The following is a 12,359-nucleotide window of genomic DNA, read 5'->3' on the forward strand; positions in this document are numbered from 1 at the left end:
AAAGGCTTAAAACCGTTGAGAATAAGATTTTCAAATTATCCATGGGTAGACACAAAGTTGTCAAATGGGAGGAGGCTCTTTGAAGTGTGGAGATAAGGACCTTTCTAGCCTTCAGTCATATATGAAAGCCATTCCCAGCCCAGCAAAGGAACGTGTCGTTGGGTTGGATTGGGTTTGCCCAGGTTATTCACAGGAATGGACAGGCTGAGTTAGTGTAGGTAAGTAGCTGTCAGTATCTCTCAGCCAAGTTATAAACAACCCAAACCAAACAAAGAGGATCGAAAGGACTGGGAAAACATGAGAATAAATATTTTGGAAGAGGTGGAAATTACATGTTTATGTGTTATTACCTCCCTGTACTGCAGCCCCACCAGCCTGACTGTAGCAGAGTATTTATGCCCAGGGAGCTGGAATAGCAAGTATATTGCTATCTATCTATACTATCTCAGCTTTCTGTCTGAACACAGAGAAGCAGGTGGGAATGCTTTAAAAGAGCTTCTGTGTGGAAAAAAAGTTAAGAGAGACAGAGGATGGTCTCTCACTTCTGCTCAGCCAAGAAGCTGAGCCAGAGTGAGGCCAGGAAGCAATTCACTGCTCTTGTATGCCAGGAATAACTTGCCACTGGTAGGAAATAACTGCGGAAGTAGTATTTTGTGGAGTAGCTCCTGCTAAGGCAGGGCAGCTGCACAGCACTGCTTTTCAAGCTGCCCCGGAGCTCACCATCTTGCACAAACACTTATGCATTTGTTCCTTCCCTTCTCAGATTCCTCTGTCTGGTTGGTATTGGCAGCTGGATTATCAAGATGTCTTGAGAAAGTACTTCTGCAAGTATTTTTCATATAATCAAAGCTGTTAGCACTAAAATATCTTCCCCAGAAAGGATTCTCCTGAGCTGGTAAGAATAATTTCTGGTCACTTTTATAGAAGTTTAGTTGGCATTTAGACAAGATAAATATCCATTATGTTTTGTGTTCTTTGTGCTGATGAACTAAGGATACACAATGTTTTTAGTCCATAAAGAGTGAACGTTTACTTTCAGTCTAATGACTTTTTAAGAGAAAACAGCTAAAGAAGACAGAATGGGAACAAAGCTTTCATGGCAGCTATTTGATATACATATTTCCTCTCTAATAAGCTACATCTCTTGGCTGACAGTAAAATAGAAGCTGTACTCAGACAGTATCTTGAAAACTGAAGGTGAAAGCAATGGTAGGAATCTCACCGCCTCATATTATCCATGTGCAACTACTGAATTTCCTCACAGCCATGTAGTTTTTTGTAAATCTTGTCCTAATTATCACAGCTTGCAGAGATGCTCTCTAGGAACTTTGTACATAGAATTAGTAACATTTTGCCAGTGTGGTTTTCCGTTGGAAAATGACATACTGACAAAAAGAAAATGGTTGAGGAAATCACATTGATTTGACTCTTTGTTTATGTGTTTTGCTTTTCTGTTTTGTCTTCAGAGGAACAGTAAAATATGAGCCTGACTGGGTTGAAGCCATTGTTTTTATTTAGTTGTTATTTTTCTTTCCAACTGACGTTCTGCTTTTCGCTTCTTTTTTCTGGTAGTATTCTGGTAGTATAAGACATTTGCAGTATATTTCAGCAGACCCAAAACAAAGTTATGGAGGGCATAATGAGATTGTTTGAGTTTTTTTCCAAAGCAAAACAGAAGTGATAAATGAAAGCACAAAATTCTTTATCAAATGGAACTTCATTCTTTTTCTCAAGCTAGCAGCAGTTGTACACACAGCCTAACCATGCTTCCTTTACAAATATCCTCAAAATACTGCAGGAGGAGTTCCATGTTAGTTTCAGCAAAGCATTTCTTTTAATTTTCTTCCACTGACTATCCAGGTTTCTTTCTTCATCCTTCATAAAGCACCAGTTTGCCAAATAGAGAACATAGAGAACTATGCTGTCAACTACCCACTTACCAGTGGGAATGTAGGATCCTGCACTAGCGGGCCCACAGGTTTGATTCAGTGAGGAAATTACCATGTCCTTGTATCCTTTTAATTGTAGGTTTGAAAACTGTAGTGTGGAGATGCACATAAATTATTACTTTGTCGTTGAATCTGGAGTCAGTCCAGTGTGAACCCGGAATGCCTGGAGCTGCTCCAGCCGAGTGGCAGGAACAAGGCTGAGAGCCCCAGTAAACACCGCATGATTTCTGGTATTTGCAGGGCATCTGTTTCGCCTGCCCTTGCAGTACCTTTGTCTGGTCTGGAGAAGATCCTGGGTGACTGGTGATTTTATTATGGCCTGGCACATTTGAGGGTAAGCCACTCGGCTTGTCAGCATGCTTCCAGAAGAAAAGCTTCAGTGAAAAAACCTTGCTCCGGGCTTGAAAATCTGAACTGCAGCCAATTCCAGCCGAGGGATGTGACAATTGCCTTTTGCTGTGAAGTTGCCATCTGAACAATGACACTGTTGTGTTTTGAAAAGACAACAAGCAATGAAAAGAATGCGTGTGTGTAATGTATGTGTCTGGGTAGGTACCAGTTGGAAAGCAGTGCAGGCCCTCCAGCTTTCCTTCATTGGTGCACCTCAAAATCTACATTTAGAGCTGTTTCAAGTGGACATGCTCATCCCAAGTTTTCTGCTCATGGAGAATTTGTTTTTTACAAGCTCTGCTTTGCTAGATCATCTGGTCGTGCTTCTGCTTCTATGAAATCTACACCTTGATAAATGGTCCTGGGAACTCAAGAAGTAAAATCTCAGGAGAGGAGAAGGGATGGGGATTTCCAAGAGATAATGGTTTAAGGAGATCAGAACCAGTGAGATTCTGCTGCTAATATTCTCTCCAAAAGTCTCAGGGTTGTGCTTGGAAAACAAGAATCCAGCTGCTTCATGCGTATACTGCACACCAATCCTAAAGTCAAATGGCCCATGGCACAGAAGTGGGTGTAATTCTTTGTCCAAATTACAGTGTCTCATCTTTTGTCCTGTGTTTGTTGGGACCAACGCTTCCTCTCTTAGAATTTATTTTTTCCCCTCCTGTAAGGCTGAAGCCATTGCACCTAGACCTCACCATCTCTTTTTGTGCAATGCTTGGGTAGACAAGAGAGTGAAGGGTGAGGAAGAGAGTTAGTAAGATGTTGTGTTCCATCTGCAGACACAACAGTTTTCCCCCATCTAAAAAAAGAGGTGGTGGCAGAATCAAGACAGCAACTCAGCTCTTCTCTACTCAAGACAGAAATGCCCCCTTTAGCCATTATTTTCTGTAGTAGATGAAATACCTAGCCTGAATTTTAGATATCAATAGTGTTCATAAAAGGAATCCTGCTATCTTTGGTTTTGTATCTGCAAAGTCTATATTGGGAGTTGAGAGCTTCTGTTTTCTTCTTACCTAGGGACTTCAGTGCACCTCAGACATGAGATTAGTACCTGTGAGTTGTTTGTCTGCACTTTTGATAGGGGTCCAGTACAGGCACTGCTGAGAAATCTCAGGAAAGTATCTGAAATGGTGAAATCCCATGAAAACAAAACTGAGGGCAGGTAACTTGCAGTTACAGATCTAGGATAACCCTGGCTATTGGGCATTTCAGCTGAGATACAAAAGGATTACATGGATAGTTTCATTTGTGTTTTAACAAGGAACAGAAATCCTATAAAGGGGACAGAAAAGATTAATGAGTGAAAAGAGCTGAGTTACTTCAGAGCCAGATTGTCAAAACTAAGGGGTAGCTTATGCCTCCTAACAGAAGGAGATTTTGGATGAAGCACCAGTCAGCACCTTGATTAAGGTGACAGCTTGGTGTAGTCCACTGGTGACCAGAAGACAGAAATAGAGCAAAAAAAGTTTATGTTTTCCTGAAATAATAAACATATGTGGATATATACTGTGTAATCCTAGACACCAGCTTCTCTCCACTCTTCTGTCCATTTGTTGTGTAGATGTGGAGAAGATCTTTTACTAAACTTTTCTGTGATGGGCAACAGATATTTTCATCTGTCCAACAGTGCAGTGTTGAAAGAAGTAATGCAAATGTTATTTGCTATTTACTACTTAAAGGTGCAGTGGAAAAGGTAGTGCTGCAAGATGGAGCATCCCTGTCAGTGCTACACTTCATTCGAAGAGGCTGTCCATACCCATTTCCTATGGGCTAGGAGTATGCTATTGCAATTCCTCATGAGATCTTTCTAACACAAGCTACAAAACTTGTAACATCTTTCATTCCCTTTGTCCAGACTAAGAGCAGATGTTGGGAGAGGTTCCAGGCCTGTGTTTTGCGCTTAGAAGAGGCCACATGTATATATCCCCTTTCTTTCTGCAGCTGTGATATACAGTCTACTCACCTTATTATCAGAGAGATCCAGAGTACAGAGTGTAGGGTATTCAGCATAATGCAGGGTCTTGGGAAATGAACTACTATAAGAAAATCTGGAGGGAATAGGGAAGTGAGAGGTTTCAAGGCTACAGCAGTTGGTGTCATATGCAAGGATAGGAGAGCCTTGATTCAGGGTAGAGATGAGACAGCAAGCAAGGCATTTGCTTCAGACAGAGAGTCCTTCATAGATCTATCATACTGCTATAGCTAAAAAACATGTCAATAAGGTTTAAAAGGTGCTTTAGAGGAGCTGGGAAGCAAAGACAAATAAGGTGGGTGGCTGAGGGAGGAATGGAAAGTCCAGTGGTTACTGAGTGGGGCTTGAGTGTGATGAAAATCCTGGCTGTGCTCCAGTTCAAGTTTTCCTATCACATTAATTATATTACTGCAGGCTCCAGGGCTTTCTATGATACAGACTTTGTATATCAAAAAAGTTACACAGATATCAGGGGGTAATAAGATAAGCTCATTGTGTCGTTTCCAAGCCTTCCACTAGGATGCCTTAAAAGATGAAGCCTGAGACTCCTTGGTACTGCTCCCTTTGTGCATGTGGGCAGAAAGTGAATACTGTGAGGGGAAGAAGGAATAATCTGGTCTGGGGAATGTCGTGTTTCTCTCAAGATTTAAATCAATCCACTGTCTTTCCTTTAAAATCTTTGAGGGGCATTTTTGTGTCCCAAAAAGGCCTTATTTCAAAAACGTTTTCTGCTTTGAAAATACGGTTACATACTGTGTATTCTGGGAAAGGGACTGGAGTGAAGACTGTCTTCCTCCCCTGTAACAGAGAAGTGTTCCAGCTGCATGCACTGGGTGACAAGTGCCACCAAGCAGGAAATAAATGTGGTCTAGCAAATACAATTAGCAGCAGACCTAGTGCCATTCTGAACTGAAGTGAAACAAAAACAAAACTTGTCTTTCCAAGTCCTGTTGATAGAAAGGGAAAGGTAAGAGACAGGAGGTGCCCAGCGCAGCCCTGTAGCATGAAAAGAGATCTGGATGTTCTGTTTTTCAGTCCTTTCTGTGACACAGCTGCTTTATGACACCTGGATAAAAGGCCTAAATCTTGTTTCCCCTTTGCAAAACAAGGCCTGAGAACTTCACAGCTACAGGAACAGCACAGTCTAATTCACCTCCGTGGTAGATGCAGTGGGATATCTCTGTATAAGGCCCACGTAACAGGGAAAGATCTGACTGTAACAGCTGTCCTACTTTGGAGAAGGGTTTCATGCAGTTTAAAAGCCAAGGCTGCCTGCTACAAGACCTGATTCTTACTAAAACAATTGAAGTAGGAAGGACGTTGGGTTTAAGCCTCCTTTATCACCAGTGTGTGGAGGCGTAAGTCGAAGAGGAGAGAAGACCAGTGGAGCTATTCATTGCCACCATGTCAATATCCACCTCCTTTGTGCTGATACCAAAGTTTCCTGCTAGCCAAGGATGCCCATAAAGAAGGAAATAATCCTTGGAGGCCAATTCTAGCTCCTTTGGGAACAAAGTGAATAAAACGGCTAAGAATGGAGTTTGCTCTGGAGCATCCCCTTCTAGTAGCTCAGTGGCTGTAAGGATATGGTACATCCTCTCCTTCTGCTTCCTCCAGTATGGCCAAAGCAGAGTTAAGCCTCTTTCTCTTTTCTTCCCCCCACTAAAAATGCATGATGGGATTCTCTTTTCTGCTTCTCCCTCCTCTCTCCAGAGCTGTGTGTTTGAAATGATATCTATTTCTCTTTGTGACAGCACACCGTGACTGCTGCCTTGACATTCTCCCAAGCTGACATCCCGACCGGTATGACACTGATGCCTTTGGGCAGAAATCAGAGCCGGTTTGCTACATGCCTCTGTGTAGCCAGGATGCCTGTAGTGCCTCTGAGAGCCCCCAGTGCCCTGGTGGGGAAATGGAGCGAGCACGTGAGCCCCAGATGAACTCCAGGGAAAGAGCAGGAATTATCTGTGGTGATCCTGCTGCCCATTTCCAGTTGTAAGTGTTCACATTAACATTGTTTTTTCCTGACGTTTTTTTTCTTCTTTCTTTTCTTGCTCTTCTTCACTTGCCTGTGAGAGGGTTGGTTTCCTGTTTCTCCCACGGTGGCAGAGTCCTTGGGGAGCTGGGCTTTTGTTAGCTGGAAAAGGAGTGCACAAGCATCTGATCAGCCCTTATTAGTGTTGAGAAGGATCTAATAGCTCCTGGCTTCTGGGACCATTACCTGTCATTTAGTTTTATTAAGTCAGTGATGAGAAAGTTTAAAATTAAAGGCTTTGTAAATTGGATTCCAGTTTGAAAAGGAGGCAACTACCAGGAAGTTAGCACTGGAGCTTGCAGATGGGCCACTGGGAACACCACCAGAGGAGCATTTCTCTTTAGATGCTTTGACAAAGATCTCATGCCAAGGAATGGAGGAGGTTGGCTTTTGGCAAAGCCTCAGGATGTCCAGAAATCTTCAGCTATGTGAACAACATATCCTCTCCTTTGCCAGGCTACTAGCATTTTGACCTCCAGCTACTGTTCAAGAGGAAAGGTGGTCCTCTGTCTGAGTCATTACCCAGGGCTGTGAGTTCTGATGCAGCTAGAGTGATATTAGGCAAGTCATTTCATGGCTCTTTTCTCTGTTTATAAAAAGCAGGAAATATTGTTAATGCTGATACTTTTTTCCTTACTTGGTATCTGTTCTAGATAGTCAGCTTTTTAGGACAGGTACTCTTGCTTACAACAAGAACAGGTTTGAGTCTTCAAAGCAAAAATAAAAGCCTTAAGTCCATAATAGAAAGTAGGCAAATTGGATGAGTCACCTAATTAAGAGAAACATTTCAGTCTTCTTTTGAGATTTATCTTGGAAATAGCCATCCAAATGCACTTGTGAATGGAATACCCCAACTGAAGTAACACCATCCAGCTAACTAACAATGGTGTGACAAGGGAAGCTTAGGGGCCAATCACAATGAAGGGTTGCTGTCATTTTCTGGTTTCTCTGTTGAATAAAGGTCTTACGGTGACATTACTTTGATGAGAAGCAACATGAATTAGTGGTTGCAAGTACAGTCTGGAAATCAGCATTCTTGGTTATTGTGTCTCAATTTGTCTCTGACTTTCTGACATCAGAGAAGTCACCTGAGGTCAGAATTTTAAGATGATTCCCACCCATCTTTCCATTGTTAACTATACAAATTGTACTTACGTGGCCTTACTTGAAGATTGAAGGTTCATGCTTTGTGGCTGAAAGGCAAACTACAGTACCCACTAAAGCACAGGGCTTATCCTGAAAATAATAGATTGCGAAAGTGTTTTTTCTCCTGAAGGCATAATACACAAGTATGAAATAGAGATTTCCTTTAAAGTAATTAGTTTGTTGGAAAAGTTTACCTCAGGTTTTCCCTGCATAGCTTGGCATTGCTCATCTCCCTGTTTTCTCTGCCATTTTTGTGCAGGTTGAAATGGCTGGAAGAGAAGCCCTCTGACCATCTGCTTTATATTCAGACTTCAGATTTGAGTCTTCACCTAAAGGTAGGACTGAGAGCAAAGTCTCATGTGTCGCAAACTCACAGTGAAAGATAGGTCTTTTACCACCTTCCCCACAGAGCTTCCAAACCACAGATGGGAGATGGGACAACATATCCAGAGGAAACTGAGACACAGAGGGGTAGATAAAGATGAGCAGTATTAGTGCAGAGAATCAGCACTGCAAGCAACCTGGGGCCACAAATTCTTGCAAAGTGAGAAGCACAGGTAACTCCAGGCCATTCCTCCTGTCTCTCCGTAGGCACAGCTGCTTCTTGACTTCAGCTAATCACCACATTCCCTTGAAGGAGTGATACCTCTCCCAAGCTTCTGTGCTAGCATCATGAGAGAACTGATCTATGGGCTACTCAGTGGTTACTTACATCATTCTTGTGCTTCCAACCATGTGAGTTGACCGCAGACTTTCAAAAGGTAATCTGGGGAGATTTTATCAAATGTAAAAATGTTCCTAGACATTACTGGAGCCATGATGTAATGAACCAAGGTTTTGTTCTTTAAATTCCTCTTTGCTGAAAACCACAGGCCCCAAAAAATAATTCCAGAGAAGCTGTGGAGTTTTAAGAGGGAGGCTGAGGTCCTGTGCTGGGGTGAGCTGTTCTGTGCTTCAGTGCTAGGGAGAAAGGGTTCCCAGCTGAGTGCTGTGTTACTGGCTGTGAAGTCTGGACTGGATCTCTGATTTGGACAATAACTCTTCACAGGGAGTACTCTGCTGTTCCTCTGCTGGGCTGGGAGATGCTGCCATAGGAAAAAGGAGTGTGACCAGGCTTGCAGTGCTCCTGGCTGCTCCTGGCATGTTGCTTGTTGAGGGCTTTGTATTGGTTGTAGCTGTAGCTGTTTCCATTGTTGTGAGGACAATTCCAATACACAGTGTTACCTCAAAACACCAAAAGATGACACTCCTTTTTAGTGTCATCAGTGTTGGAGGTGAGAACCTGGTTTGCAGTATCTCATAGCTTTGACACACCTTTACACTCCCTTTTAGAGACTGAATGATCCCTGTGCCACGTGTCTGTGAAAGTCTTCCTGACACATTTTTGTCCACCCAGGCTGCAATAAAGCAGTGTCTAAGCTTTGAATCTTTGGATTTTAGTACCTACTGAAATCCCCTGAACAAATGGCTGTGGGACATGGCTTTGATGAATGATGCTTAAGGGGCAACATTTCATTTTGTCTAAGGAGAGGTAAGTGGGACGGGGAGCTTCTGAGTGCTCAGTGAGGTAGGAGAGGTCCTGAGTGTTGCCTAATCAAGGGGAAGTTTCTTCTTCTCTGTAAACTGCTGCAAAGTCAATGTCAAGTCAGTGTGACATCTGCATTATGTCACCTTATGGTGGGGATACCTCTTCATACATGGTATTTTTTCAGACTGAAACCAATTCAATGCTTTACCTAAAAAGCTTGTAAAATGATTCTAAGGGTTATAACTCAGTCCTAACAGGCTTCAGTTTTATTCTGGGACAAGAGGACTTGGTTAGTAGGAATGCTGGGTAATAAGTTTGTCAGATAGCAGCTGAAGTGATTGGTGGAAAACAAGGCTGCTCAAAAGGAACAAGAAAAGAAGGAAAGCCAGGAGAAGGCAGTACCATTGAAACTAAGGATTTTGAAAGTATTCACTGTTGTTAAAACATCCAGCATGACAAGGAACTAGTTAGAGTGCATGATGTTAAGCTGCAACCACAAGGAGTCTTATAAAAGATAGAAGGTGGGATTTCTTTTACAGAGTTTAAGTGTTTGCATTGCAGATATTTGTATGCTTTATTTACCCAATTTCCAGTTTAGTGAATCACTTCAGGGTAGTATGAAAGGAAACTTCTGATACACAGTTGAAGCACATTTAACTAGGAAGTTCAAGGTAGAAAAACAGAACAGGAAATGCCCACAGAACAGAGCTGGGAAAGTGAAAGTATTTTCATATCTATTCTATTTCAGGATAGACCTGTGGTCATTCAAAATAAGAAAAATAAGTTAAATTGCTCTAGAACAAGCCAGTCCTTATGGCACGTGGCTGTGAGATAGATCAAAGCTCAACTCTTCTCTACATTGTTTGTACCATAGACTAGAATGAGAGTCTTCCATACTGCAATATAATTGTTCGGATTTGCATACCTGATAAAATAACTGTGAGTAGCATGTAATTAACCTTGGGTACCCTACATTACACGTGGTAATCCTGAAAATAAAGGTATAGAATGGAGAGACAAAAGAAAGTCCATCAAAGAACTGAGAATATTCTCTTTTTTAAACTCCTTACTTTCTTTTTGTGAGAAATTTCAGTTAAACTTAATTGACCTTTGCCAATGAAACTGTACTGGAAAATTTCCTGAGCAGCTCTCATAAGGAGGTTTTGGAATCAAGAGGACCAGAAGAACCCTTCAGGTAATAAGTTTAAAACAAATAGAAGGAAATAATTTGTGACATTAGTGGCTAAATAAATTGCAGAAGTCATTGCAAAGTAAATATGATGGCCAAAGGAACTTGTATGTTAAGAGAACATTTGGATGTGTAAATAGAGGGTAGCACTGCCAGCCGCTTGATGTAGGGGGGGTCTTTAAGCAGACTTAAGCAGCTAGGTATGGGAAAGGGAAGTCCTGTGAGCACTTATCTTTTGTTTTCTCCTGTGAGTGTGTCACCTGCCTTCTAGTGGCGATCAGGTACTGAGCTAGGTTGATTTTTGGTCTGACCCAGCATGACATTTCTTATTCTTGTTTTAAGTAATTCTTGCATCTTCTTTCACTTGTGACTTTGCTGGAAGGTCTCACCAGTTTTCCAATCAATCTAGTCTGCATGTCTGCTTTTGTGTCCAGCCTATCTATATATATTGACATGTAGGATGTGACTACAATGGGACAGGTGTGAGTAGTCAGACACCATTTCTACACACAAGATTAGAAAGATGTTACCCTTATAGCTTGTGGTTTTGTTTTATTTTCACAGTTAGTGCTTCTCAGACTAAAAGAATAGTTTCCTTCCAAAAATTAGGCATAAAAGTCCAGAAATGTCTTTTCCAAATAGCCCACAGTGTTGAGAATTAACAACAAGCCCTCTTCCAGCTCATTCTGTCATTTCAGCATGTTCATGCCATGTGTCAGGACAAACCATTGAGACATCTGCATGGGTTCATGCGAGTCCGTGGGCTTTGAATCATTTTGTGTGGGAAATCCCACAGTACTGTGCTCATTTCACTGACAAACAGCTCATGTCTCCTCATGACAAAATAGACCCTTTGCAAAGCATAATAGAGGAAGATGCTCTGATTGTGATCCAAAACTGTTCTCACAGTAATATCATCTGACTCATTTAGCCCTCCAGATGGGACAGGCCCTTGCATCTTGCACAAGGAAACATCTAAATGCTTTCTCCCCAAACCCCCCCCTCTCTTTGTAGTTCTCTGCAAAACCCACTCCCAATCTCCCTCGTCTTACATGTTTAATTCCAGTGATCTTGTTTCTGTGTGGTTTAACATCATTGCACAGGAAGGAGTCTCCCCAGACACCTTCCACTAAGAATCGTGACTTGCATCACTACATACCTGCAGTATCAGACTGAGAGCATTTAAATGCTTTCTGAGCTGAAACAAGGCCTGGGAGGAGACAGAACTTGTCAGTGAGGGGGGTACATGAAGTGAGTGCCCCATGAGAAACATTTAAAAGGTAAGGCATAAATTTGGAGCGAGCGTTCACTCCATTTTAACATGGTTATAGGGCTGCTGTCTGACCTCCTCACCTAATTTGCAAATAATCTTGTCAGGACAAATTGGTCCATGCTGAGCCTGTTCTGTTGAGACTAGATGGTTATCAGGACCTGCACTAGCTGATGTTAAGGTAGTTCTGGTATCTCTGCAGTACAGTGGAGTCACGGTGGCAGTGACTGCCATGCAGGGCTATGCTTTTCAATTAAACATAATGGTTGCACAAAAAACCTCATCTACAGAAACCCAGAATTAATGGTCTTCCTACCTGGATTCTTTCAGGCCGTTTCTGTTTCAGGTCAGAGTGCTGAAAATAAAGATTTTAGCTACGTTTGAAATTGCATTTCTGAACACTGTAAAGTGCTTAATTCATCTTAATAGAGATGTTCACTCTGAACCCAAAAAGCTCCTTGCTGAGATTTAGCCTGTGGTTTGATCTTGCAGATTGCTTGGTGGTAACATTGGTTTAAGATGTTGCTGTCTCCTGGCCCCTCATTTGCTCTGCTTTGCTGGCACAAGGACTCATGTGGTTGGGAACCAGATGGGAGGAGTGAGCCAACCTGACCAGAAACAGAAAAAAAGAAAAAAAAAAAAAAATCTGGTATGTTTGTTTAAAGCAGGAAAAGTTGCTCAGTCTGGTTCAGTGCCTGGTCATGCAGACAGTTTTATTGGCACCAGTGAGTGGAAAGAGCTCTTTGGCATGGAGTGGAAATGAACAACAGAGGGTGAAAGGTGAGTGGTAATGACTGATTCTTGTAGTGCCACCATGTACTGTATATAAAATCAGACCATGATCTGGCACTGATTGCAACATGTGAAAAATGTTCAA

The 12,359-nt window shown here is 42.1% G+C and overlaps 1 long non-coding RNA gene across 1 annotated transcript; it reads left to right on the forward strand.

Annotated features, from left to right (window-relative positions):
• The first annotated feature begins 408 nt into the window (after window positions 1–408).
• LOC107321204 lies at window positions 409–11,774 on the forward strand. Its single transcript, XR_001558491.2, has 4 exons — window positions 409–895; window positions 6,069–6,309; window positions 7,755–7,830; window positions 8,087–11,774. It is a non-coding gene; the product is annotated as an uncharacterized LOC107321204 (long non-coding RNA).
• Window positions 11,775–12,359: the final 585 nt, after the last annotated feature.

Source organism: Coturnix japonica, chromosome 15 (genome assembly GCF_001577835.2).
Source record: "Coturnix japonica isolate 7356 chromosome 15, Coturnix japonica 2.1, whole genome shotgun sequence".
Taxonomy (NCBI): domain Eukaryota; kingdom Metazoa; phylum Chordata; class Aves; order Galliformes; family Phasianidae; genus Coturnix; species Coturnix japonica.